Source organism: Pseudophryne corroboree, chromosome 9, assembly GCF_028390025.1.
Source record: "Pseudophryne corroboree isolate aPseCor3 chromosome 9, aPseCor3.hap2, whole genome shotgun sequence".
NCBI classification, from domain to species: Eukaryota; Metazoa; Chordata; class Amphibia; order Anura; family Myobatrachidae; genus Pseudophryne; species Pseudophryne corroboree.
The window spans coordinates 302,875,957-302,893,496 of NC_086452.1; the positions used below are offsets into that span (position 1 = coordinate 302,875,957).

Sequence of the window (17,540 nt, forward strand, 5' to 3'; positions counted from 1 at the left end):
AGTTCATACAGAAACCACAAAGCTCATCTGCAGCCACACCACACTGGATACACCCACTCTCATCTGATCTTGGAAGCTAAGCAGTGTTGGGCCTGGTTAGTACTTGGATGGGAGACCACCTGGGAATACAAGGTGCTGTAGGTATTTTTATACTGCCAACACCGTTCTGTTGATGCATTCCAAATTCAATCTTATTCATTTATGTACCAGTAGTTAGAAGTAGAAAAGTTCTAACAGAAACCACAAAGCTCATCTACTGCCACACAACACTGGATACGCCCAATCTCATCTGATTTTGGAAGCTAAGCAGTGTTGGGCTTAGTTAGTACTTGGATGGGAGACCACCTGGGAATACAAGGTGCTGCAGGTATTTTTATACTGCCAACACCGTTCTGTTGATGCATTCCATTTTCAAACTTATTCATTTATGTACCAGTAGTTAGAAGAAGAAAAGTTCTAACAGAAACCACAAAGCTCATCTAGAGCCACACCACACTGGATACGAACAATCTCATCTGAACTTAAAAGTTAAGCATTGTTGGGCCTGTTTAGTACTTTGGTGGGAGACCACCTGGGAATACGAGGTGCTGTAGGTATTTTTATACTGCCAACACCGTTCTGTTGATGCATTCCATTTTTAAACTTATTCATTTATGTACCAGTAGTTAGAAGTAGAAAAGTTCTAACAGAAACCACAAAGCTTATCTACAGCCACACCACACTGGATACGCCCAATATCATCTGATCTTGGAAGCTAAGAAGTGTTGGGCCTGGTTAGTACTTGGATGAGAGACCACCTGGGGATACAAGGTGCTGCAGGTATTTTTATACTGCCAACACCATTCTGTTGATGCATTTCATTTACAAACTTATTAATTTATGTACCAGTAGCTAGAAGTAGAAAAATTCTAACAGAAACCGCAAAGTTCATCTACAGCCACACCACAGTGGATACGCCCAATCTCATCCGATCTTGGAAACTAAGCAGTGCTGGGCCTGGTTAGTATTTGGATGGGAAACCACCTGGGAATGCAAGGTGCTGCAGATATTTTTATACTGCCAACTCCGTTCTGTTGATGCATTCCATTTTCAAACTTTGTTCATTTATTTACCAGTAGTTAGAAGTAGAAAAGTTCTAACAGAAACCACAAAGCTTATCTACAGCCACACCACACTGGGTACGCCCAATCTCATCTGATCTTGGAAGCTAAGAAGTGTTGGACCTGGTTAGTAACTGGATGGGAGACCACCTGGGAATACAAGGTGCTGTAGGTGTTTTTATACTGCCAACACCATTCTATTGATGCATTCCTTTTTCAAACGTATTCATTTATGTACCAGTAGTTAGAAGTAGAAAAGTTCTAACAGAAACCACAAAGCTCATCTACAGCCACACCACAATGGATACAAACAATCTCATCTGATCTTGGAAGCTAAGCAGTGTTGGGCCTGTTTAGTACTTTGGTGGGAGACCACCTGGGAATGCAAGGTGCTACAGATATTTTTATACTGCCAACTCTGTTTTGTTGATGCATTCCATTTTCAAACTTTTTCATTTATTTACCAGTAGTTAGAAGTAGAAAAGTTCTAACAGAAACCGCAAAGATTATCTACAGCCACACCACACTGGATACGCCCCAATCTCATCTGATCTTGGAAGCTAAGCAGTGTTGGGCTTGGATGGGAGACCACCTGGGAATACAAGGTGCTGCAGGTATTTTTATACTGCCAACACCGTTCTGTTGATGCATTCCATTTTCAAACTTATTCATTTATGTACCAGTAGTTAGAAGTAGAAAAGTTCTAACAGAAACCACAAAGCTCATCTACAGGCTCACCACACTGGATACGCCCAATCTCATCTGATCTTGGAAGCTAAGCAGTGTTGGTCCTGGTTAGTACTAGGATGGGAGACCACCTGGCAATACAAGGTGCTGTAGGTATTTTTATACTGCCAACACCATTCTGTTGATGCATTCCATTTTCAAACTTATTCATTTATGTACCAGTAGCTAGAAGTAGAAAAGTTCTAACAGAAACCGCAAAGTTCATCTACAGCCACACCACACTGGATACGCTCAATCTCATCTGATCTTGGAAACTAAGCAGTGCTGGGCCTGGTTAGTATTTGGAGGGGAAACCACCTGGGAATGCAAGGTGCTGCAGATATTTTTATACTGCCAACTCCGTTTTGTTGATGCATTCCATTTTCAAACTTTTTCATTTATTTACCAGTAGTTAGAAGTAGAAAAGTTCTAACAGAAACCATAAAGCTCATCTACAGCCACACCACACTGGATGCGCCCAATTTCATCTGATCTTGGAAGCTAAGAAGTGTTGGGCCTGGTTAGTACTTGGATGGGAGACCACCTGGGAATACAAGGTGCTGTAGGTGTTTTTATACTGCCAACACCATTCTGTTGATGCATTCCATTTTCAAACTTATTCATTTATGTACCAGTAGTTAGAAGTAGAAAAGTTCTAACAGAAACCACAAAACTTATCTGCAGCTACACCACACTGGATACACCCAATCTCATCTGATCTTGGAAGCTAAGAAGTGTTGGGCCTGGTTAGTATTTGGATGTGAGACAACCTGGGAATACAAGGTGCTGTAGGTATTTTTATACTGCCAACACCGTTCTGTTGATGCATTCCATTTTCAAACTTATTCATTTATGTACCAGTAGTTAGAAGTAGAAAAGTTCTAACAGAAACCACAAAGCTCATCTACAGCCACACCACAGTGGATACGCCCAATCTCATCTGACCTTGGAACCTAAGCAGTGCTGGGCCTGGTTAGTATTTGGATGGGAAACCACCTGGGAATGCAAGGTGCTGCAGATATTTTTATACTGACAACTCCGTTCTGTTGATGCATTCCATTTTCAAACTTTGTTCATTTATTTACCAGTAGTTAGAAGTAGAAAAGTTCTAACAGAAACCACAAAGCTTATCTACAGTCACACCACACTGGGTACGCCCAATCTCATCTGATCTTGGAAGCTAAGAAGTGTTGGGCCTGGTTAGTACTCAGATGGGAGACCACCTGGGAATACAAGGTGCTGTAGGTGTTTTTATACTGCCAACACCATTCTATTGATGCATTCCTTTTTCAAACGTATTCATTTATGTACCAGTAGTTAGAAGTAGAAAAGTTCTAACAGAAACCACAAAGCTCATCTACAGCCACACCACACTGGATACGAACAATCTCATCTGATCTTGGAAGCTAAGCAGTGTTGGGCCTGTTTAGTACTTTGGTGGGAGACCACCTGGGAATACGAGGTGCTGTAGGTATTTTTATACTGCCAACACCGTTCTGTTGATGCATTCCATTTTCAAACTTATACATTTATGTACCAGTAGTTAGAAGTAGAAAAGTTCTAACAGAAACCACAAAGCTCATCTACAGCCACACCACACTGGATACGCCCAATCTCATCTGATCTTGGAAACTAAGCAGTGCTGGGCCTGGTTAGTATTTGGAGGGGAAACCAACTGGCAATGCAAGGTGCTGCAGATATTTTTATACTGCCAACTCCGTTTTGTTGATGCATTCCATTTTCAAACTTTTTCATTTATTTACCAGTAGTTAGAAGTAGAAAAGTTCTAACAGAAACCACAAAGGTCATCTACAGCCACACCACACTGGATGCGCCCAATCTCATCTGATCTTGGAAGCTAAGAAGTGTTGGGCCTGGTTAGTACTTGGATGGGAGACCACCTGGGAATACAAGGTGCTGTAGGTGTTTTTATACTGCCAACACCATTCTGTTGATGCATTCCATTTTCAAACTTATTCATTTATGTACCAGTAGCTAGAAGTAGTAAAGTTCTAACAGAAACCGCAAAGTTCATCTACAGCCACACCACAGTGGATACGCCCAATCTCATCTGACCTTGGAACTTAAGCAGTGCTGGGCATGGTTAGTAGTTGGATGGGAAACCACCTGGGAATGCAAGGTGCTGCAGATATTTTTATACTGCCAACTCCGTTCTGTTGATGCATTCCATTTTCAAACTTTGTTCATTTATTTACCAGTAGTTAGAAGTAGAAAAGTTCTAACAGAAACCACAAAGCTTATCTACAGCCACACCACACTGGGTACGCCCAATCTCATCTGATCTTGGAAGCTAAGAAGTGTTGGGACTGGTTAGTACTCGGATGGGAGACCACCTGGGAATACAAGGTGCTGGAGTTATTATTATACTGCCAACACCATTCTGTTAATGCATTCCATTTTCAAACGTATTTATTTATGTACCAGTAGCTAGAAGTAGAAAAGTTCTAACAGAAACCACAAAGCTCATCTACAGCCACACCACACTGGATACACCCAATCTCATCTGATCTTGGAAGCTAAGCAGTGTTGGGTCTGGTTAGTACTTGGATGGGAGACCACCTGGGAATACAAGGTGCTGTAGGTATTTTTATACTGCCAACACCGTTCTGTTGATGCATTCCAATTTCAATCTTATTCATTTATGTACCAGTAGTTAGAAGTAGAAAAGTTCTAAAAGAAACCACAAAGCTCATCTACAGCCACACCATACTGGATACGCCCAATATCATCTGATCTTGGAAACTAAGAAGTGTTGGGCCTGGTTAGCATTTGGATGGGAGACCACCTGGGAATACAAGGTGCTGCAGGTATTTTTATACTGCCAACACCGTTCTTTTGATGCATTCCATTTTCAAACTTATTCATTTATGTACCAGTAGATAGAAGTAGAAAAGTTCTTACAGAAACCACAGAGCTCATCTACAGCCACACCACACTGGATACGAACAATCTCATCTGAGCTTAAAAGTTAAGCATTGTTGGGCCTGTTTAGTACTTTGGTGGGAGACCACCTGGGAATACGAGGTGCTGTAGGTTTTTTTATACTGCCAACACCGTTCTGTTGATGCATTCCATTTTCAAACTTATTCATTTATGTACCAGTAGTTAGAAGTAGAAAATTTCTAACAGAAACCGCAAAGCTCATCTACAGCCACACCACACTGGATCTGCCCAATATTATTTGACCTTGGAAGCTCAGCAGTGTTGGGCCTGGTTATTACTTGGATGGGAGACCACCTGGGAATACAAGGTGCTGTAGGTATTTTTATACTGCCAACACCGTTCTGTTGATGCATTCCATTTTCAAACTTATTAATTTATGTACCAGTAGTTAGAAGTAGAAAAGTTCTAACAGAAACCACAAAGCTCATCTACAGCCACACTACACTGGATACTCCCAATCTCATCTGATCTTGGAATTTAAGCAGTGTTGGGCCTGTTTAGTACTTTGGTGGGAGACAACCTGGGAATACGAGGTGCTGTAGGTATTTTATACTGCCAACACCGTTCTTTTGATGCATTCCATTTTCAAACTTATTCATTTATGTACCAGTAGTTAGAAGTAGAAAAGTTCTAACAGAAACCACAAAGCTCATCTACAGCCACACCACCCTGGATACGCCCAATCTCATCTGATCTTGGAAGCTAAGCAGTGTTGGGACTGGTTAGTACTTTGATGGGAGACCACCTGGGCATACAAGGTGCTGCAGGTATTTTTATACTGCCAACACCGTTCTGTTGATGCATTCCATTTTCAATCTTATTTATTTATGTACCAGTAGTTAGAAGTAGAAAAGTTCTAACAGAAACCTCAAAGCTCATCTACAGCCATACCACACTGGATACGCCCAATCTCATCTGATCTTGGAAGCTAAGCAGTGTTGGTCCTGGTTAGTACTAGGATGGGAGACCACCTGGCAATACAAGGTGCTGTAGGTATTTTTATACTGCCAACACCGTTCTGTTGATGCATTCCAAATTCAATCTTATTCATTTATGTACCAGTAGTTAGAAGTAGAAAAGTTCTAACAGAAACCACACAGCTCGTCTACAGCCACACCACACTGGATACGCCCAATCTCATCTGATCTTGGAAGCTAAGCAGTGTTGGGCTTGGTTAGTACTTGGATGGGAGACCACCTGGGAATATAAGGTGCTGCAGATATTTTTATACTGCCAACACCGTTCTGTTGATGCATTCCATTTTCAAACTTATTCATTTATGTACCAGTACCTAGAAGTAGAAAAGTTCATACAGAAACCACAAAGCTCATCTGCAGCCACACCACACTGGATACACCCACTCTCATCTGATCTTGGAAGCTAAGCAGTGTTGGGCCTGGTTAGTACTTGGATGGGAGACCACCTGGGAATACAAGGTGCTGTAGGTATTTTTATACTGCCAACACCGTTCTGTTGATGCATTCCAAATTCAATCTTATTCATTTATGTACCAGTAGTTAGAAGTAGAAAAGTTCTAACAGAAACCACAAAGCTCATCTACTGCCACACAACACTGGATACGCCCAATCTCATCTGATTTTGGAAGCTAAGCAGTGTTGGGCTTAGTTAGTACTTGGATGGGAGACCACCTGGGAATACAAGGTGCTGCAGGTATTTTTATACTGCCAACACCGTTCTGTTGATGCATTCCATTTTCAAACTTATTCATTTATGTACCAGTAGTTAGAAGAAGAAAAGTTCTAACAGAAACCACAAAGCTCATCTAGAGCCACACCACACTGGATACGAACAATCTCATCTGAACTTAAAAGTTAAGCATTGTTGGGCCTGTTTAGTACTGTGGTGGGAGACCACCTGGGAATATGAGGTGCTGTAGGTATTTTTATACTGCCAACACCGTTCTGTTGATGCATTCCATTTTTAAACTTATTCATTTATGTACCAGTAGTTAGAAGTAGAAAAGTTCTAACAGAAACCACAAAGCTTATCTACAGCCACACCACACTGGATACGCCCCAATATCATCTGATCTTGGAAGCTAAGAAGTGTTGGGCCTGGTTAGTACTTGGATGAGAGACCACCTGGGGATACAAGGTGCTGGAGGTATTTTTATACTGCCAACACCATTCTGTTGATGCATTTCATTTACAAACTTATTAATTTATGTACCAGTAGCTAGAAGTAGAAAAATTCTAACAGAAACCGCAAAGTTCATCTACAGCCACACCACAGTGGATACGCCCAATCTCATCCGATCTTGGAAACTAAGCAGTGCTGGGCCTGGTTAGTATTTGGATGGGAAACCACCTGGGAATGCAAGGTGCTGCAGATATTTTTATACTGCCAACTCCGTTCTGTTGATGCATTCCATTTTCAAACTTTGTTCATTTATTTACCAGTAGTTAGAAGTAGAAAAGTTCTAACAGAAACCACAAAGCTTATCTACAGCCACACCACACTGGGTACGCCCAATCTCATCTGATCTTGGAAGCTAAGAAGTGTTGGACCTGGTTAGTACTCGGATGGGAGACCACCTGGGAATACAAGGTGCTGTAGGTGTTTTTATACTGCCAACACCATTCTATTGATGCATTCCTTTTTCAAACGTATTCATTTATGTACCAGTAGTTAGAAGTAGAAAAGTTCTAACAGAAACCACAAAGCTCATCTACAGCCACACCACAATGGATACAAACAATCTCATCTGATCTTGAAGCTAAGCAGTGTTGGGCCTGTTTAGTACTTTGGTGGGAGACCACCTGGGAATGCAAGGTGCTACAGATATTTTTATACTGCCAACTCTGTTTTGTTGATGCATTCCATTTTCAAACTTTTTCATTTATTTACCAGTAGTTAGAAGTAGAAAAGTTCTAACAGAAACCGCAAAGATTATCTACAGCCACACCACACTGGATACGCCCCAATCTCATCTGATCTTGGAAGCTAAGCAGTGTTGGGCTTGGTTAGTGCTTGGATGGGAGACCACCTGGGAATACAAGGTGCTGCAGGTATTTTTATACTGCCAACACCGTTCTGTTGATGCATTCCATTTTCAAACTTATTCATTTATGTACCAGTAGTTAGAAGTAGAAAAGTTCTAACAGAAACTACAAAGCTCATCTACAGCCACACCACACTGGATACGAACAATCTCATCTGATCTTGGAAGCTAAGCAGTGTTGGGCCTGTTCAGTACTTTGGTGGGAGACCACCTGGGAATGCAAGGTACTGCAGATATTTTTATACTGCCAACTCCGTTTTGTTGATGCATTCCATTTTCAAACGTTTTCATTTATTTACCGGTAGTTAGAAGTAGAAAAGTTCTAACAAAAGAAACCACAAAGCTTATCTGCAGCCACACCACACTGGATATGCCCAATCTCATCTGATCTTGGAAGCTAAGCAGTGTTGGGCTTGGTTAGTACTTGGATGGGAGACCACCTGGGAATACAAGGTGCTGCAGGTATTTTTATACTGCCAACACCGTTCTGTTGATGCATTCCATTTTCAAACTTATTCATTTATGTACCAGTAGTTAGAAGTAGAAAAGTTCTAACAGAAACCACAAAGCTCATCTACAGCCACAACACACTGGATACGAACAATCTCATCTGATCTTGGAAGCTAAGCAGTGTTGGGCCTGTTTAGTACTTTGGTGGGAGACCACCTGGGAATACGAGGTGCTGTAAGTATTTTTATACTGCCAACACCGTTCTGTTGATGCATTCCATTTTCAAACTTATTCATTTATGTACCAGTAGTTAGAAGTAGAAAAGTTTTAACAGAAACCACAAAGCTCATCTACAGCCACACCACACTGGATACGCCCAATCTCATCTGATCTTGGAAGCTAAGCAGTGTTGGGACTGGTTAGTACTTTGATGGAAGACCACCTGGAAATACAAGGTGCTGCAGGTATTTCTATACTGCCAACACCGTTCTGTTGATGCATTCCATTTTCAATCTTATTCATTTATGTACCAGTAGTTAGAAGTAGAAAAGTTCTAACAGAAACCACAAAGCTCATCTACAGGCTCACCACACTGGATACGCCCAATCTCATCTGATCTTGGAAGCTAAGCAGTGTTGGTCCTGGTTAGTACTAGGATGGGAGACCACCTGGCAATACAAGGTGCTGTAGGTATTTTTATACTGCCAACATCATTCTGTTGATGCATTCCATTTTCAAACTTATTCATTTATGTACCAGTAGCTAGAAGTAGAAAAGTTCTAACAGAAACCGCAAAGTTCATCTACAGCCACACCACACTGGATACGCTCAATCTCATCTGATCTTGGAAACTAAGCAGTGCTGGGCCTGGTTAGTATTTGGAGGGGAAACCACCTGGGAATGCAAGGTGCTGCAGATATTTTTATACTGCCAACTCCGTTTTGTTGATGCATTCCATTTTCAAACTTTTTCATTTATTTACCAGTAGTTAGAAGTAGAAAAGTTCTAACAGAAACCATAAAGCTCATCTACAGCCACACCACACTGGATGCGCCCAATTTCATCTGATCTTGGAAGCTAAGAAGTGTTGGGCCTGGTTAGTACTTGGATGGGAGACCACCTGGGAATACAAGGTGCTGTAGGTGTTTTTATACTGCCAACACCATTCTGTTGATGCATTCCATTTTCAAACTTATTCATTTATGTACCAGTAGTTAGAAGTAGAAAAGTTCTAACAGAAACCACAAAACTTATCTGCAGCTACACCACACTGGATACACCCAATCTCATCTGATCTTGGAAGCTAAGAAGTGTTGGGCCTGGTTAGTACTTGGATGTGAGACAACCTGGGAATACAAGGTGCTGTAGGTATTTTTATACTGCCAACACCGTTCTGTTGATGCATTCCATTTTCAAACTTATTCATTTATGTACCAGTAGTTAGAAGTAGAAAAGTTCTAACAGAAACCACAAAGCTCATCTACAGCCACACCACAGTGGATACGCCCAATCTCATCTGACCTTGGAACCTAAGCAGTGCTGGGCCTGGTTAGTATTTGGATGGGAAACCACCTGGGAATGCAAGGTGCTGCAGATATTTTTATACTGACAACTCCGTTCTGTTGATGCATTCCATTTTCAAACTTTGTTCATTTATTTACCAGTAGTTAGAAGTAGAAAAGTTCTAACAGAAACCACAAAGCTTATCTACAGTCACACCACACTGGGTACGCCCAATCTCATCTGATCTTGGAAGCTAAGAAGTGTTGGGCCTGGTTAGTACTCAGATGGGAGACCACCTGGGAATACAAGGTGCTGTAGGTGTTTTTATACTGCCAACACCATTCTATTGATGCATTCCTTTTTCAAACGTATTCATTTATGTACCAGTAGTTAGAAGTAGAAAAGTTCTAACAGAAACCACAAAGCTCATCTACAGCCACACCACACTGGATACGAACAATCTCATCTGATCTTGGAAGCTAAGCAGTGTTGGGCCTGTTTAGTACTTTGGTGGGAGACCACCTGGGAATACGAGGTGCTGTAGGTATTTTTATACTGCCAACACCGTTCTGTTGATGCATTCCATTTTCAAACTTATACATTTATGTACCAGTAGTTAGAAGTAGAAAAGTTCTAACAGAAACCACAAAGCTCATCTACAGCCACACCACACTGGATACGCCCAATCTCATCTGATCTTGGAAACTAAGCAGTGCTGGGCCTGGTTAGTATTTGGAGGGGAAACCAACTGGCAATGCAAGGTGCTGCAGATATTTTTATACTGCCAACTCCGTTTTGTTGATGCATTCCATTTTCAAACTTTTTCATTTATTTACCAGTAGTTAGAAGTAGAAAAGTTCTAACAGAAACCACAAAGGTCATCTACAGCCACACCACACTGGATGCGCCCAATCTCATCTGATCTTGGAAGCTAAGAAGTGTTGGGCCTGGTTAGTACTTGGATGGGAGACCACCTGGGAATACAAGGTGCTGTAGGTGTTTTTATACTGCCAACACCATTCTGTTGATGCATTCCATTTTCAAACTTATTCATTTATGTACCAGTAGCTAGAAGTAGTAAAGTTCTAACAGAAACCGCAAAGTTCATCTACAGCCACACCACAGTGGATACGCCCAATCTCATCTGACCTTGGAACTTAAGCAGTGCTGGGCCTGGTTAGTAGTTGGATGGGAAACCACCTGGGAATGCAAGGTGCTGCAGATATTTTTATACTGCCAACTCCGTTCTGTTGATGCATTCCATTTTCAAACTTTGTTCATTTATTTACCAGTAGTTAGAAGTAGAAAAGTTCTAACAGAAACCACAAAGCTTATCTACAGCCACACCACACTGGGTACGCCCAATCTCATCTGATCTTGGAAGCTAAGAAGTGTTGGGCCTGGTTAGTACTCGGATGGGAGACCACCTGGGAATACAAGGTGCTGGAGTTATTATTATACTGCCAACACCATTCTGTTAATGCATTCCATTTTCAAACGTATTTATTTATGTACCAGTAGCTAGAAGTAGAAAAGTTCTAACAGAAACCACAAAGCTCATCTACAGCCACACCACACTGGATACACCCAATCTCATCTGATCTTGGAAGCTAAGCAGTGTTGGGTCTGGTTAGTACTTGGATGGGAGACCACCTGGGAATACAAGGTGTTGTAGGTATTTTTATACTGCCAACACTGTTCTGTTGATGCATTCCAATTTCAATCTTATTCATTTATGTACCAGTAGTTAGAAGTAGAAAAGTTCTAAAAGAAACCACAAAGCTCATCTACAGCCACACCATACTGGATACGCCCAATATCATCTGATCTTGGAAGCTAAGAAGTGTTGGGCCTGGTTAGCATTTGGATGGGAGACCACCTGGGAATACAAGGTGCTGCAGGTATTTTTATACTGCCAACACCGTTCTGTTGATGCATTCCATTTTCAAACTTATTCATTTATGTACCAGTAGATAGAAGTAGAAAAGTTCTAACAGAAACCACAGAGCTCATCTACAGCCACACCACACTGGATACGAACAATCTCATCTGAGCTTAAAAGTTAAGCATTGTTGGGCCTGTTTAGTACTTTGGTGGGAGACCACCTGGGAATACGAGGTGCTGTAGGTTTTTTTATACTGCCAACACCGTTCTGTTGATGCATTCCATTTTCAAACTTATTCATTTATGTACCAGTAGTTAGAAGTAGAAAATTTCTAACAGAAACCGCAAAGCTCATCTACAGCCACACCACACTGGATCTGCCCAATATCATTTGACCTTGGAAGCTCAGCAGTGTTGGGCCTGGTTATTACTTGGATGGGAGACCACCTGGGAATACAAGGTGCTGTAGGTATTTTTATACTGCCAACACCGTTCTGTTGATGCATTCCATTTTCAAACTTATTAATTTATGTACCAGTAGTTAGAAGTAGAAAAGTTCTAACAGAAACCACAAAGCTCATCTACAGCCACACTACACTGGATACTCCCAATCTCATCTGATCTTGGAATTTAAGCAGTGTTGGGCCTGTTTAGTACTTTGGTGGGAGACAACCTGGGAATACGAGGTGCTGTAGGTATTTTTATACTGCCAACACCGTTCTGTTGATGCATTCCATTTTCAATCTTATTCATTTATGTACCAGTAGTTAGAAGTAGAAAAGTTCTAACAGAAACCACAGAGCTCATCTACAGCCACACCGCACTGGATACGCCCAATCTCATCTGATCTTGGAAGCTAAGCAGTGTTGGGACTGGTTAGTACTTTGATGGGAGACCACCTGGGAATACAAGGTGCTGCAGGTATTTTTATACTGCCAACACCGTTCTGTTGATGCATTCCATTTTCAATCTTATTCATTTATGTACCAGTAGTTAGAAGTAGAAAAGTTCTAACAGAAACCACAAAGCTAATCTACAGCCACACCACACTGGATACGCCCAATATTATCTTATCTTGGAAGCTAAGCAGTGTTGGTCCTGGTTAGTATTAGGATGGGAGACCACCTGGCAATACAAGGTGCTGTAGGTATTTTTATACTGCCAACACCGTTCTGTTGATGCATTCCAAATTCAATCTTATTCATTTATGTACCAGTAGTTAGAAGTAGAAAAGTTCTAACAGAAACCAGAAAGCTCATCTACAGCCACACCACACTGGATACGCCCAATCTCATCTGATCTTGGAAGCTAAGCAGTGTTGGGCTTCGTTAGTACTTGGATGGGAGACCACCTGGGAATACAAGGTGCTGCAGGTATTTTTATACTGCCAACACCGTTCTGTTGATGCATTCCATTTTCAAACTTATTCATTTATGTACTAGTAGTTAGATGTAGAAAAGTTCTAACAGAAACCACAAAGCTGATCTACAGCCACACCACACTGGATACGCCCAATCTCATCTGATCTTGGAAGCTAAGCAGTGTTGGGACTGGTTAGTACTTTGATGGGAGACCACCTGGGAATACAAGGTGCTGCAGGTATTTTTATACTGCCAACACCGTTCTGTTGATGCATTCCATTTTCAAACGTATTTATTTATGTACCAGTAGCTAGAAGTAGAAAAGTTCTAACAGAAACCACAAAGCTCATCTACAGCCACACCACACTGGATGCACCCAATCTCATCTGATCTTGGAAGCTAAGCAGTGTTGGGTCTGGTTAGTACTTGGATGGGAGACCACCTGGGAATACAAGGTGCTGTAGGTATTTTTATACTGCCAACACCGTTCTGTTGATGCATTCCAATTTCAATCTTATTCATTTATGTACCAGTAGTTAGAAGTAGAAAAGTTCTAAAAGAAACCACAAAGCTCATCTACAGCCACACCACACTGGATACGCCCAATATCATCTGATCTTGGAAGCTAAGAAGTGTTGGGCCTGGTTAGCAATTGGATGGGAGACCACCTGGGAATACAAGGTGCTGCAGGTATTTTTATACTGCCAACACCGTTCTGTTGATGCATTCCATTTTCAAACTTATTCATTTATGTACCAGTAGAAAGAAGTAGAAAAGTTCTAACAGAAACCACAGAGCTCATCTACAGCCACACCACACTGGGTACGAACAATCTCATCTGAGCTTAAAAGTTATGCATTGTTGGGCCTGTTTAGTACTTTGGTCGGAGTCCACCTGGGAATACGAGGTGCTGTAGGTATTTTTATACTGCCAACACCGTTCTGTTGATGCATTCCATTTTCAAACTTATTCATTTATGTACCAGTAGTTAGAAGTAGAAAAGTTCTAACAGAAACCACAAAGCTAATCTACAGCCACACCACACTGGATACGCCCAATATTATCTTATCTTGGAAGCTAAGCAGTGTTGGTCCTGGTTAGTACTAGGATGGGAGACCACCTGGCAATACAAGGTGCTGTAGGTATTTTTATACTGCCAACACCGTTCTGTTGATGCATTCCAAATTCAATCTTATTCATTTATGTACCAGTAGTTAGAAGTAGAAATGTTCTAACAGAAACCAGAAAGCTCATCTACAGTCACACCACACTGGATACGCCCAATCTCATCTGATCTTGGAAGCTAAGCAGTGTTGGGCTTCGTTAGTACTTGGATGGGAGACCACCTGGGAATACAAGGTGCTGCAGGTATTTTTATACTGCCAACACCGTTCTGTTGATGCATTCCATTTTCAAACTTATTCATTTATGTACCAGTAGTTAGATGTAGAAAAGTTCTAACAGAAACCACAAAGCTCATCTACAGCCACACCACACTGGATACGCCCAATCTCATCTGATCTTGGAAGCTAAGCAGTGTTGGGACTGGTTAGTACTTTGATGGGAGACCACCTGGGAATACAAGGTGCTGCAGGTATTTTTATACTGCCAACACCGTTCTGTTGATGCATTCCATTTTCAAACGTATTTATTTATGTACCAGTAGCTAGAAGTAGAAAAGTTCTAACAGAAACCACAAAGCTCATCTACAGCCACACCACACTGGATGCACCCAATCTCATCTGATCTTGGAAGCTAAGCAGTGTTGGGTCTGGTTAGTACTTGGATGGGAGACCACCTGGGAATACAAGGTGCTGTAGGTATTTTTATACTGCCAACACCGTTCTGTTGATGCATTCCAATTTCAATCTTATTCATTTATGTACCAGTAGTTAGAAGTAGAAAAGTTCTAAAAGAAACCACAAAGCTCATCTACAGCCACACCACACTGGATACGCCCAATATCATCTGATCTTGGAAGCTAAGAAGTGTTGGGCCTGGTTAGCAATTGGATGGGAGACCACCTGGGAATACAAGGTGCTGCAGGTATTTTTATACTGCCAACACCGTTCTGTTGATGCATTCCATTTTCAAACTTATTCATTTATGTACCAGTAGATAGAAGTAGAAAAGTTCTAACAGAAACCACAGAGCTCATCTACAGCCACACCACACTGGGTACGAACAATCTCATCTGAGCTTAAAAGTTATGCATTGTTGGGCCTGTTTAGTACTTTGGTGGGAGTCCACCTGGGAATACGAGGTGCTGTAGGTATTTTTATACTGCCAACACCGTTCTGTTGATGCATTCCATTTTCAAACTTATTCATTTATGTGCCAGTAGTTAGAAGTAGAAAAGTTCTAACAGAAACAACAAAGCTCATCTACAGCAACACCACACTGGATACGCCCAATCTCATCTGATCTTGGAAGCTAAGCAGTGTTGTATTTGGATGTGAGACCACCTGGGAGTACAAGGTGCTGTAGATCTTTTTATACTGCCAACACCGTTCTGTTGATGCATTCCATTTTCAAACCTGTTCATTTATGTACCAGTAGTTAGAAGTAGAAAAGTTCTAACAGAAACCGCAAAGCTCATCTACAGCCACACCACACTGGATCTGCCCAATATCATTTGACCTTGGAAGCTCAGCAGTGTTCGGCCTGGTTAGTACTTGGATGGGAAACCACCTGGGAATACAAGGTGCTGTAGGTATTTTTATACTGCCAACACCATTCTGTTGATGCATTCCAATTTCAATCTTATTCATTTATGTACCAGTAGTTAGAAGTAGAAAAGTTCTAAAAGAAACCACAAAGCTCATCTACAGCCACACCACACTGGATATGCCCAATATCATCTGATCTTGGAAGCTAAGAAGTGTTGGGCCTGGTTTGTATTTGGATGGGAGACCACCTGGGAATACAAGGTGCTGCAGGTATTTTTATACTGCCAACACCGTTCTGTTGATGCATTCCATTTTCAAACTTATTCATTTATGTACCAGTAGATAGAAGTAGAAAAGTTCTAACAGAAACCACAGAGCTCATCTACAGCCACACCACACTGGATACGAACAATCTCATCTGAGCTTAAAAGTTAAGCATTGTTGGGCCTGTTTAGTACTTTGGTGGGAAACCACCTGGGAATACGAGGTGCTGTAGGTATTTTTATACTGCCAACACCGTTCTGTTGATGCATTCCATTTTCAAACTTATTCATTTAAGTACCAGTAGTTAGAAGTAGAAAAGTTCTAACAGAAACCACAAAGCTCATCTACAGCCACACCATACTGGATACGCCCAATCTCATCTGATCTTGGAAGCTAAGCAGTGTTGGGCTTGGTTAGTACTTGGATGTGAGACCACCTGGGAGTACAAGGTGCTGTATATCTTTTTATACTGCCAACACCGTTCTGTTGATGCATTCCATTTTCAAACCTGTTCATTTATGTACCAGTAGTTAGAAGTAGAAAAGTTCTAACAGAAACCGCAAAGCTCATCTACAGCCACACCACACTGGATCTGCCCAATATCATTTGACCTTGGAAGCTCAGCAGTGTTGGGCCTGGTTAGCACTTGGATGGGAGACCACCTGGGAATACAAGGTGCTGTAGGTATTTTTATACTGCCAACACCGTTCTATTGATGCATTCCATTTTCAAACTTATTAATTTATGTACCAGTAGTTAGAAGTAGAAAAGTTCTAACAGAAACCACAAAGCTCATCTATAGCCACACTACACTGGATACGCCCAATCTCATCTGATCTTGGAATTTAAGCAGTGTTGGGCCTGTTTAGTACTTTGGTGGGAGGCAACCTGGGAATACGAGGTGCTGTAGGTATTTTTATACTGCCAACACCGTTCTGTTGATGCATTCCATTTTCAAACTTATTCATTTATGTACCAGTAGTTAGAAGTAGAAAAGTTCTAACAGAAACCACAAAGCTAATCTACAGCCACACCACACTGGATACGCCCAATATTATCTTATCTTGGAAGCTAAGCAGTGTTGGTCCTGGTTAGTACTAGGATGGGAGACCACCTGGCAATACAAGGTGCTGTAGGTATTTTTATACTGCCAACACCGTTCTGTTGATGCATTCCAAATTCAATCTTATTCATTTATGTACCAGTAGTTAGAAGTAGAAATGTTCTAACAGAAACCAGAAAGCTCATCTACAGTCACACCACACTGGATACGCCCAATCTCATCTGATCTTGGAAGCTAAGCAGTGTTGGGCTTCGTTAGTACTTGGATGGGAGACCACCTGGGAATACAAGGTGCTGCAGGTATTTTTATACTGCCAACACCGTTCTGTTGATGCATTCCATTTTCAAACTTATTCATTTATGTACCAGTAGTTAGATGTAGAAAAGTTCTAACAGAAACCACAAAGCTCATCTACAGCCACACCACACTGGATACGCCCAATCTCATCTGATCTTGGAAGCTAAGCAGTGTTGGGACTGGTTAGTACTTTGATGGGAGACCACCTGGGAATACAAGGTGCTGCAGGTATTTTTA

The 17,540-nt window shown here is 41.4% G+C and overlaps 13 non-coding genes and 62 pseudogenes across 13 annotated transcripts; all 75 read left to right on the forward strand.

The window, feature by feature from the left end:
- The first annotated feature begins 25 nt into the window (after nucleotides 1–25).
- Nucleotides 26–144, forward strand: LOC134962495 (5S ribosomal RNA). Its single transcript, XR_010188035.1, has one exon. It is a non-coding gene; the product is annotated as a 5S ribosomal RNA (ribosomal RNA).
- Nucleotides 145–251: 107 nt separating this feature from the next.
- Nucleotides 252–370, forward strand: LOC134962571 (5S ribosomal RNA; annotated as a pseudogene).
- Nucleotides 371–477: 107 nt separating this feature from the next.
- On the forward strand, nucleotides 478–596 carry LOC134963087 (5S ribosomal RNA; annotated as a pseudogene).
- Nucleotides 597–703: 107 nt separating this feature from the next.
- LOC134964162 (5S ribosomal RNA) lies at nucleotides 704–822 on the forward strand (annotated as a pseudogene).
- A 107-nt stretch (nucleotides 823–929) lies between these two features.
- On the forward strand, nucleotides 930–1,048 carry LOC134962497 (5S ribosomal RNA; annotated as a pseudogene).
- Nucleotides 1,049–1,156: 108 nt separating this feature from the next.
- On the forward strand, nucleotides 1,157–1,275 carry LOC134961513 (5S ribosomal RNA; annotated as a pseudogene).
- A 107-nt stretch (nucleotides 1,276–1,382) lies between these two features.
- On the forward strand, nucleotides 1,383–1,501 carry LOC134962937 (5S ribosomal RNA; annotated as a pseudogene).
- A 323-nt stretch (nucleotides 1,502–1,824) lies between these two features.
- Nucleotides 1,825–1,943, forward strand: LOC134961961 (5S ribosomal RNA; annotated as a pseudogene).
- Nucleotides 1,944–2,050: 107 nt separating this feature from the next.
- On the forward strand, nucleotides 2,051–2,169 carry LOC134963328 (5S ribosomal RNA; annotated as a pseudogene).
- Nucleotides 2,170–2,276: 107 nt separating this feature from the next.
- On the forward strand, nucleotides 2,277–2,395 carry LOC134964943 (5S ribosomal RNA). Its single transcript, XR_010188261.1, has one exon. It is a non-coding gene; the product is annotated as a 5S ribosomal RNA (ribosomal RNA).
- A 107-nt stretch (nucleotides 2,396–2,502) lies between these two features.
- On the forward strand, nucleotides 2,503–2,621 carry LOC134963432 (5S ribosomal RNA; annotated as a pseudogene).
- A 107-nt stretch (nucleotides 2,622–2,728) lies between these two features.
- LOC134963392 (5S ribosomal RNA) lies at nucleotides 2,729–2,847 on the forward strand (annotated as a pseudogene).
- Nucleotides 2,848–2,955: 108 nt separating this feature from the next.
- LOC134960084 (5S ribosomal RNA) lies at nucleotides 2,956–3,074 on the forward strand (annotated as a pseudogene).
- Nucleotides 3,075–3,181: 107 nt separating this feature from the next.
- LOC134960218 (5S ribosomal RNA) lies at nucleotides 3,182–3,300 on the forward strand (annotated as a pseudogene).
- Nucleotides 3,301–3,407: 107 nt separating this feature from the next.
- Nucleotides 3,408–3,526, forward strand: LOC134963979 (5S ribosomal RNA; annotated as a pseudogene).
- A 107-nt stretch (nucleotides 3,527–3,633) lies between these two features.
- Nucleotides 3,634–3,752, forward strand: LOC134961239 (5S ribosomal RNA). The gene has a single exon (XR_010187872.1). It is a non-coding gene; the product is annotated as a 5S ribosomal RNA (ribosomal RNA).
- Nucleotides 3,753–3,859: 107 nt separating this feature from the next.
- On the forward strand, nucleotides 3,860–3,978 carry LOC134964138 (5S ribosomal RNA; annotated as a pseudogene).
- Nucleotides 3,979–4,086: 108 nt separating this feature from the next.
- On the forward strand, nucleotides 4,087–4,205 carry LOC134962834 (5S ribosomal RNA; annotated as a pseudogene).
- Nucleotides 4,206–4,312: 107 nt separating this feature from the next.
- LOC134964950 (5S ribosomal RNA) lies at nucleotides 4,313–4,431 on the forward strand. The gene has a single exon (XR_010188262.1). It is a non-coding gene; the product is annotated as a 5S ribosomal RNA (ribosomal RNA).
- A 107-nt stretch (nucleotides 4,432–4,538) lies between these two features.
- Nucleotides 4,539–4,657, forward strand: LOC134958969 (5S ribosomal RNA; annotated as a pseudogene).
- A 107-nt stretch (nucleotides 4,658–4,764) lies between these two features.
- Nucleotides 4,765–4,883, forward strand: LOC134962613 (5S ribosomal RNA; annotated as a pseudogene).
- Nucleotides 4,884–4,990: 107 nt separating this feature from the next.
- Nucleotides 4,991–5,109, forward strand: LOC134964593 (5S ribosomal RNA; annotated as a pseudogene).
- Nucleotides 5,110–5,216: 107 nt separating this feature from the next.
- On the forward strand, nucleotides 5,217–5,335 carry LOC134961522 (5S ribosomal RNA; annotated as a pseudogene).
- Nucleotides 5,336–5,441: 106 nt separating this feature from the next.
- LOC134962561 (5S ribosomal RNA) lies at nucleotides 5,442–5,560 on the forward strand (annotated as a pseudogene).
- A 107-nt stretch (nucleotides 5,561–5,667) lies between these two features.
- Nucleotides 5,668–5,786, forward strand: LOC134964255 (5S ribosomal RNA). The gene has a single exon (XR_010188198.1). It is a non-coding gene; the product is annotated as a 5S ribosomal RNA (ribosomal RNA).
- Nucleotides 5,787–5,893: 107 nt separating this feature from the next.
- Nucleotides 5,894–6,012, forward strand: LOC134959605 (5S ribosomal RNA; annotated as a pseudogene).
- Nucleotides 6,013–6,119: 107 nt separating this feature from the next.
- Nucleotides 6,120–6,238, forward strand: LOC134962508 (5S ribosomal RNA). Its single transcript, XR_010188037.1, has one exon. It is a non-coding gene; the product is annotated as a 5S ribosomal RNA (ribosomal RNA).
- Nucleotides 6,239–6,345: 107 nt separating this feature from the next.
- On the forward strand, nucleotides 6,346–6,464 carry LOC134962572 (5S ribosomal RNA; annotated as a pseudogene).
- Nucleotides 6,465–6,571: 107 nt separating this feature from the next.
- LOC134963140 (5S ribosomal RNA) lies at nucleotides 6,572–6,690 on the forward strand (annotated as a pseudogene).
- Nucleotides 6,691–6,797: 107 nt separating this feature from the next.
- Nucleotides 6,798–6,917, forward strand: LOC134958890 (5S ribosomal RNA; annotated as a pseudogene).
- Nucleotides 6,918–7,024: 107 nt separating this feature from the next.
- On the forward strand, nucleotides 7,025–7,143 carry LOC134962498 (5S ribosomal RNA; annotated as a pseudogene).
- Nucleotides 7,144–7,251: 108 nt separating this feature from the next.
- LOC134960114 (5S ribosomal RNA) lies at nucleotides 7,252–7,370 on the forward strand (annotated as a pseudogene).
- A 107-nt stretch (nucleotides 7,371–7,477) lies between these two features.
- On the forward strand, nucleotides 7,478–7,595 carry LOC134964413 (5S ribosomal RNA; annotated as a pseudogene).
- A 107-nt stretch (nucleotides 7,596–7,702) lies between these two features.
- Nucleotides 7,703–7,822, forward strand: LOC134961171 (5S ribosomal RNA; annotated as a pseudogene).
- Nucleotides 7,823–7,929: 107 nt separating this feature from the next.
- On the forward strand, nucleotides 7,930–8,048 carry LOC134962542 (5S ribosomal RNA; annotated as a pseudogene).
- A 110-nt stretch (nucleotides 8,049–8,158) lies between these two features.
- LOC134959994 (5S ribosomal RNA) lies at nucleotides 8,159–8,277 on the forward strand. The gene has a single exon (XR_010187683.1). It is a non-coding gene; the product is annotated as a 5S ribosomal RNA (ribosomal RNA).
- A 107-nt stretch (nucleotides 8,278–8,384) lies between these two features.
- LOC134963049 (5S ribosomal RNA) lies at nucleotides 8,385–8,503 on the forward strand (annotated as a pseudogene).
- A 107-nt stretch (nucleotides 8,504–8,610) lies between these two features.
- On the forward strand, nucleotides 8,611–8,729 carry LOC134962264 (5S ribosomal RNA; annotated as a pseudogene).
- A 107-nt stretch (nucleotides 8,730–8,836) lies between these two features.
- Nucleotides 8,837–8,955, forward strand: LOC134961962 (5S ribosomal RNA; annotated as a pseudogene).
- A 107-nt stretch (nucleotides 8,956–9,062) lies between these two features.
- LOC134963329 (5S ribosomal RNA) lies at nucleotides 9,063–9,181 on the forward strand (annotated as a pseudogene).
- A 107-nt stretch (nucleotides 9,182–9,288) lies between these two features.
- On the forward strand, nucleotides 9,289–9,407 carry LOC134964957 (5S ribosomal RNA). Its single transcript, XR_010188263.1, has one exon. It is a non-coding gene; the product is annotated as a 5S ribosomal RNA (ribosomal RNA).
- Nucleotides 9,408–9,514: 107 nt separating this feature from the next.
- LOC134962477 (5S ribosomal RNA) lies at nucleotides 9,515–9,633 on the forward strand (annotated as a pseudogene).
- Nucleotides 9,634–9,740: 107 nt separating this feature from the next.
- On the forward strand, nucleotides 9,741–9,859 carry LOC134963393 (5S ribosomal RNA; annotated as a pseudogene).
- Nucleotides 9,860–9,967: 108 nt separating this feature from the next.
- On the forward strand, nucleotides 9,968–10,086 carry LOC134960085 (5S ribosomal RNA; annotated as a pseudogene).
- A 107-nt stretch (nucleotides 10,087–10,193) lies between these two features.
- On the forward strand, nucleotides 10,194–10,312 carry LOC134960219 (5S ribosomal RNA; annotated as a pseudogene).
- A 107-nt stretch (nucleotides 10,313–10,419) lies between these two features.
- Nucleotides 10,420–10,538, forward strand: LOC134963981 (5S ribosomal RNA; annotated as a pseudogene).
- Nucleotides 10,539–10,645: 107 nt separating this feature from the next.
- On the forward strand, nucleotides 10,646–10,764 carry LOC134961251 (5S ribosomal RNA). The gene has a single exon (XR_010187873.1). It is a non-coding gene; the product is annotated as a 5S ribosomal RNA (ribosomal RNA).
- A 107-nt stretch (nucleotides 10,765–10,871) lies between these two features.
- LOC134963033 (5S ribosomal RNA) lies at nucleotides 10,872–10,990 on the forward strand (annotated as a pseudogene).
- A 108-nt stretch (nucleotides 10,991–11,098) lies between these two features.
- LOC134960897 (5S ribosomal RNA) lies at nucleotides 11,099–11,217 on the forward strand (annotated as a pseudogene).
- A 107-nt stretch (nucleotides 11,218–11,324) lies between these two features.
- On the forward strand, nucleotides 11,325–11,443 carry LOC134960671 (5S ribosomal RNA). Its single transcript, XR_010187797.1, has one exon. It is a non-coding gene; the product is annotated as a 5S ribosomal RNA (ribosomal RNA).
- A 107-nt stretch (nucleotides 11,444–11,550) lies between these two features.
- Nucleotides 11,551–11,669, forward strand: LOC134964530 (5S ribosomal RNA; annotated as a pseudogene).
- Nucleotides 11,670–11,776: 107 nt separating this feature from the next.
- Nucleotides 11,777–11,895, forward strand: LOC134962614 (5S ribosomal RNA; annotated as a pseudogene).
- A 107-nt stretch (nucleotides 11,896–12,002) lies between these two features.
- Nucleotides 12,003–12,121, forward strand: LOC134963679 (5S ribosomal RNA; annotated as a pseudogene).
- Nucleotides 12,122–12,228: 107 nt separating this feature from the next.
- Nucleotides 12,229–12,347, forward strand: LOC134961524 (5S ribosomal RNA; annotated as a pseudogene).
- Nucleotides 12,348–12,454: 107 nt separating this feature from the next.
- LOC134960236 (5S ribosomal RNA) lies at nucleotides 12,455–12,573 on the forward strand (annotated as a pseudogene).
- A 107-nt stretch (nucleotides 12,574–12,680) lies between these two features.
- On the forward strand, nucleotides 12,681–12,799 carry LOC134962066 (5S ribosomal RNA; annotated as a pseudogene).
- A 107-nt stretch (nucleotides 12,800–12,906) lies between these two features.
- LOC134964452 (5S ribosomal RNA) lies at nucleotides 12,907–13,025 on the forward strand. The gene has a single exon (XR_010188216.1). It is a non-coding gene; the product is annotated as a 5S ribosomal RNA (ribosomal RNA).
- A 107-nt stretch (nucleotides 13,026–13,132) lies between these two features.
- On the forward strand, nucleotides 13,133–13,251 carry LOC134960098 (5S ribosomal RNA; annotated as a pseudogene).
- A 107-nt stretch (nucleotides 13,252–13,358) lies between these two features.
- LOC134962980 (5S ribosomal RNA) lies at nucleotides 13,359–13,477 on the forward strand. Its single transcript, XR_010188080.1, has one exon. It is a non-coding gene; the product is annotated as a 5S ribosomal RNA (ribosomal RNA).
- A 107-nt stretch (nucleotides 13,478–13,584) lies between these two features.
- On the forward strand, nucleotides 13,585–13,703 carry LOC134964449 (5S ribosomal RNA; annotated as a pseudogene).
- Nucleotides 13,704–14,036: 333 nt separating this feature from the next.
- Nucleotides 14,037–14,155, forward strand: LOC134962292 (5S ribosomal RNA; annotated as a pseudogene).
- A 107-nt stretch (nucleotides 14,156–14,262) lies between these two features.
- On the forward strand, nucleotides 14,263–14,381 carry LOC134959518 (5S ribosomal RNA; annotated as a pseudogene).
- Nucleotides 14,382–14,488: 107 nt separating this feature from the next.
- On the forward strand, nucleotides 14,489–14,607 carry LOC134960099 (5S ribosomal RNA; annotated as a pseudogene).
- Nucleotides 14,608–14,714: 107 nt separating this feature from the next.
- LOC134963104 (5S ribosomal RNA) lies at nucleotides 14,715–14,833 on the forward strand. Its single transcript, XR_010188092.1, has one exon. It is a non-coding gene; the product is annotated as a 5S ribosomal RNA (ribosomal RNA).
- A 107-nt stretch (nucleotides 14,834–14,940) lies between these two features.
- On the forward strand, nucleotides 14,941–15,059 carry LOC134964450 (5S ribosomal RNA; annotated as a pseudogene).
- Nucleotides 15,060–15,166: 107 nt separating this feature from the next.
- LOC134964962 (5S ribosomal RNA) lies at nucleotides 15,167–15,285 on the forward strand (annotated as a pseudogene).
- Nucleotides 15,286–15,607: 322 nt separating this feature from the next.
- LOC134964509 (5S ribosomal RNA) lies at nucleotides 15,608–15,726 on the forward strand (annotated as a pseudogene).
- A 107-nt stretch (nucleotides 15,727–15,833) lies between these two features.
- On the forward strand, nucleotides 15,834–15,952 carry LOC134963654 (5S ribosomal RNA; annotated as a pseudogene).
- Nucleotides 15,953–16,059: 107 nt separating this feature from the next.
- Nucleotides 16,060–16,178, forward strand: LOC134963425 (5S ribosomal RNA; annotated as a pseudogene).
- Nucleotides 16,179–16,285: 107 nt separating this feature from the next.
- Nucleotides 16,286–16,404, forward strand: LOC134960534 (5S ribosomal RNA; annotated as a pseudogene).
- A 107-nt stretch (nucleotides 16,405–16,511) lies between these two features.
- Nucleotides 16,512–16,630, forward strand: LOC134964033 (5S ribosomal RNA; annotated as a pseudogene).
- A 107-nt stretch (nucleotides 16,631–16,737) lies between these two features.
- On the forward strand, nucleotides 16,738–16,856 carry LOC134962885 (5S ribosomal RNA; annotated as a pseudogene).
- A 107-nt stretch (nucleotides 16,857–16,963) lies between these two features.
- On the forward strand, nucleotides 16,964–17,082 carry LOC134962293 (5S ribosomal RNA; annotated as a pseudogene).
- A 107-nt stretch (nucleotides 17,083–17,189) lies between these two features.
- On the forward strand, nucleotides 17,190–17,308 carry LOC134959530 (5S ribosomal RNA; annotated as a pseudogene).
- A 107-nt stretch (nucleotides 17,309–17,415) lies between these two features.
- Nucleotides 17,416–17,534, forward strand: LOC134960100 (5S ribosomal RNA; annotated as a pseudogene).
- The last annotated feature ends 6 nt before the right edge of the window (nucleotides 17,535–17,540 follow it).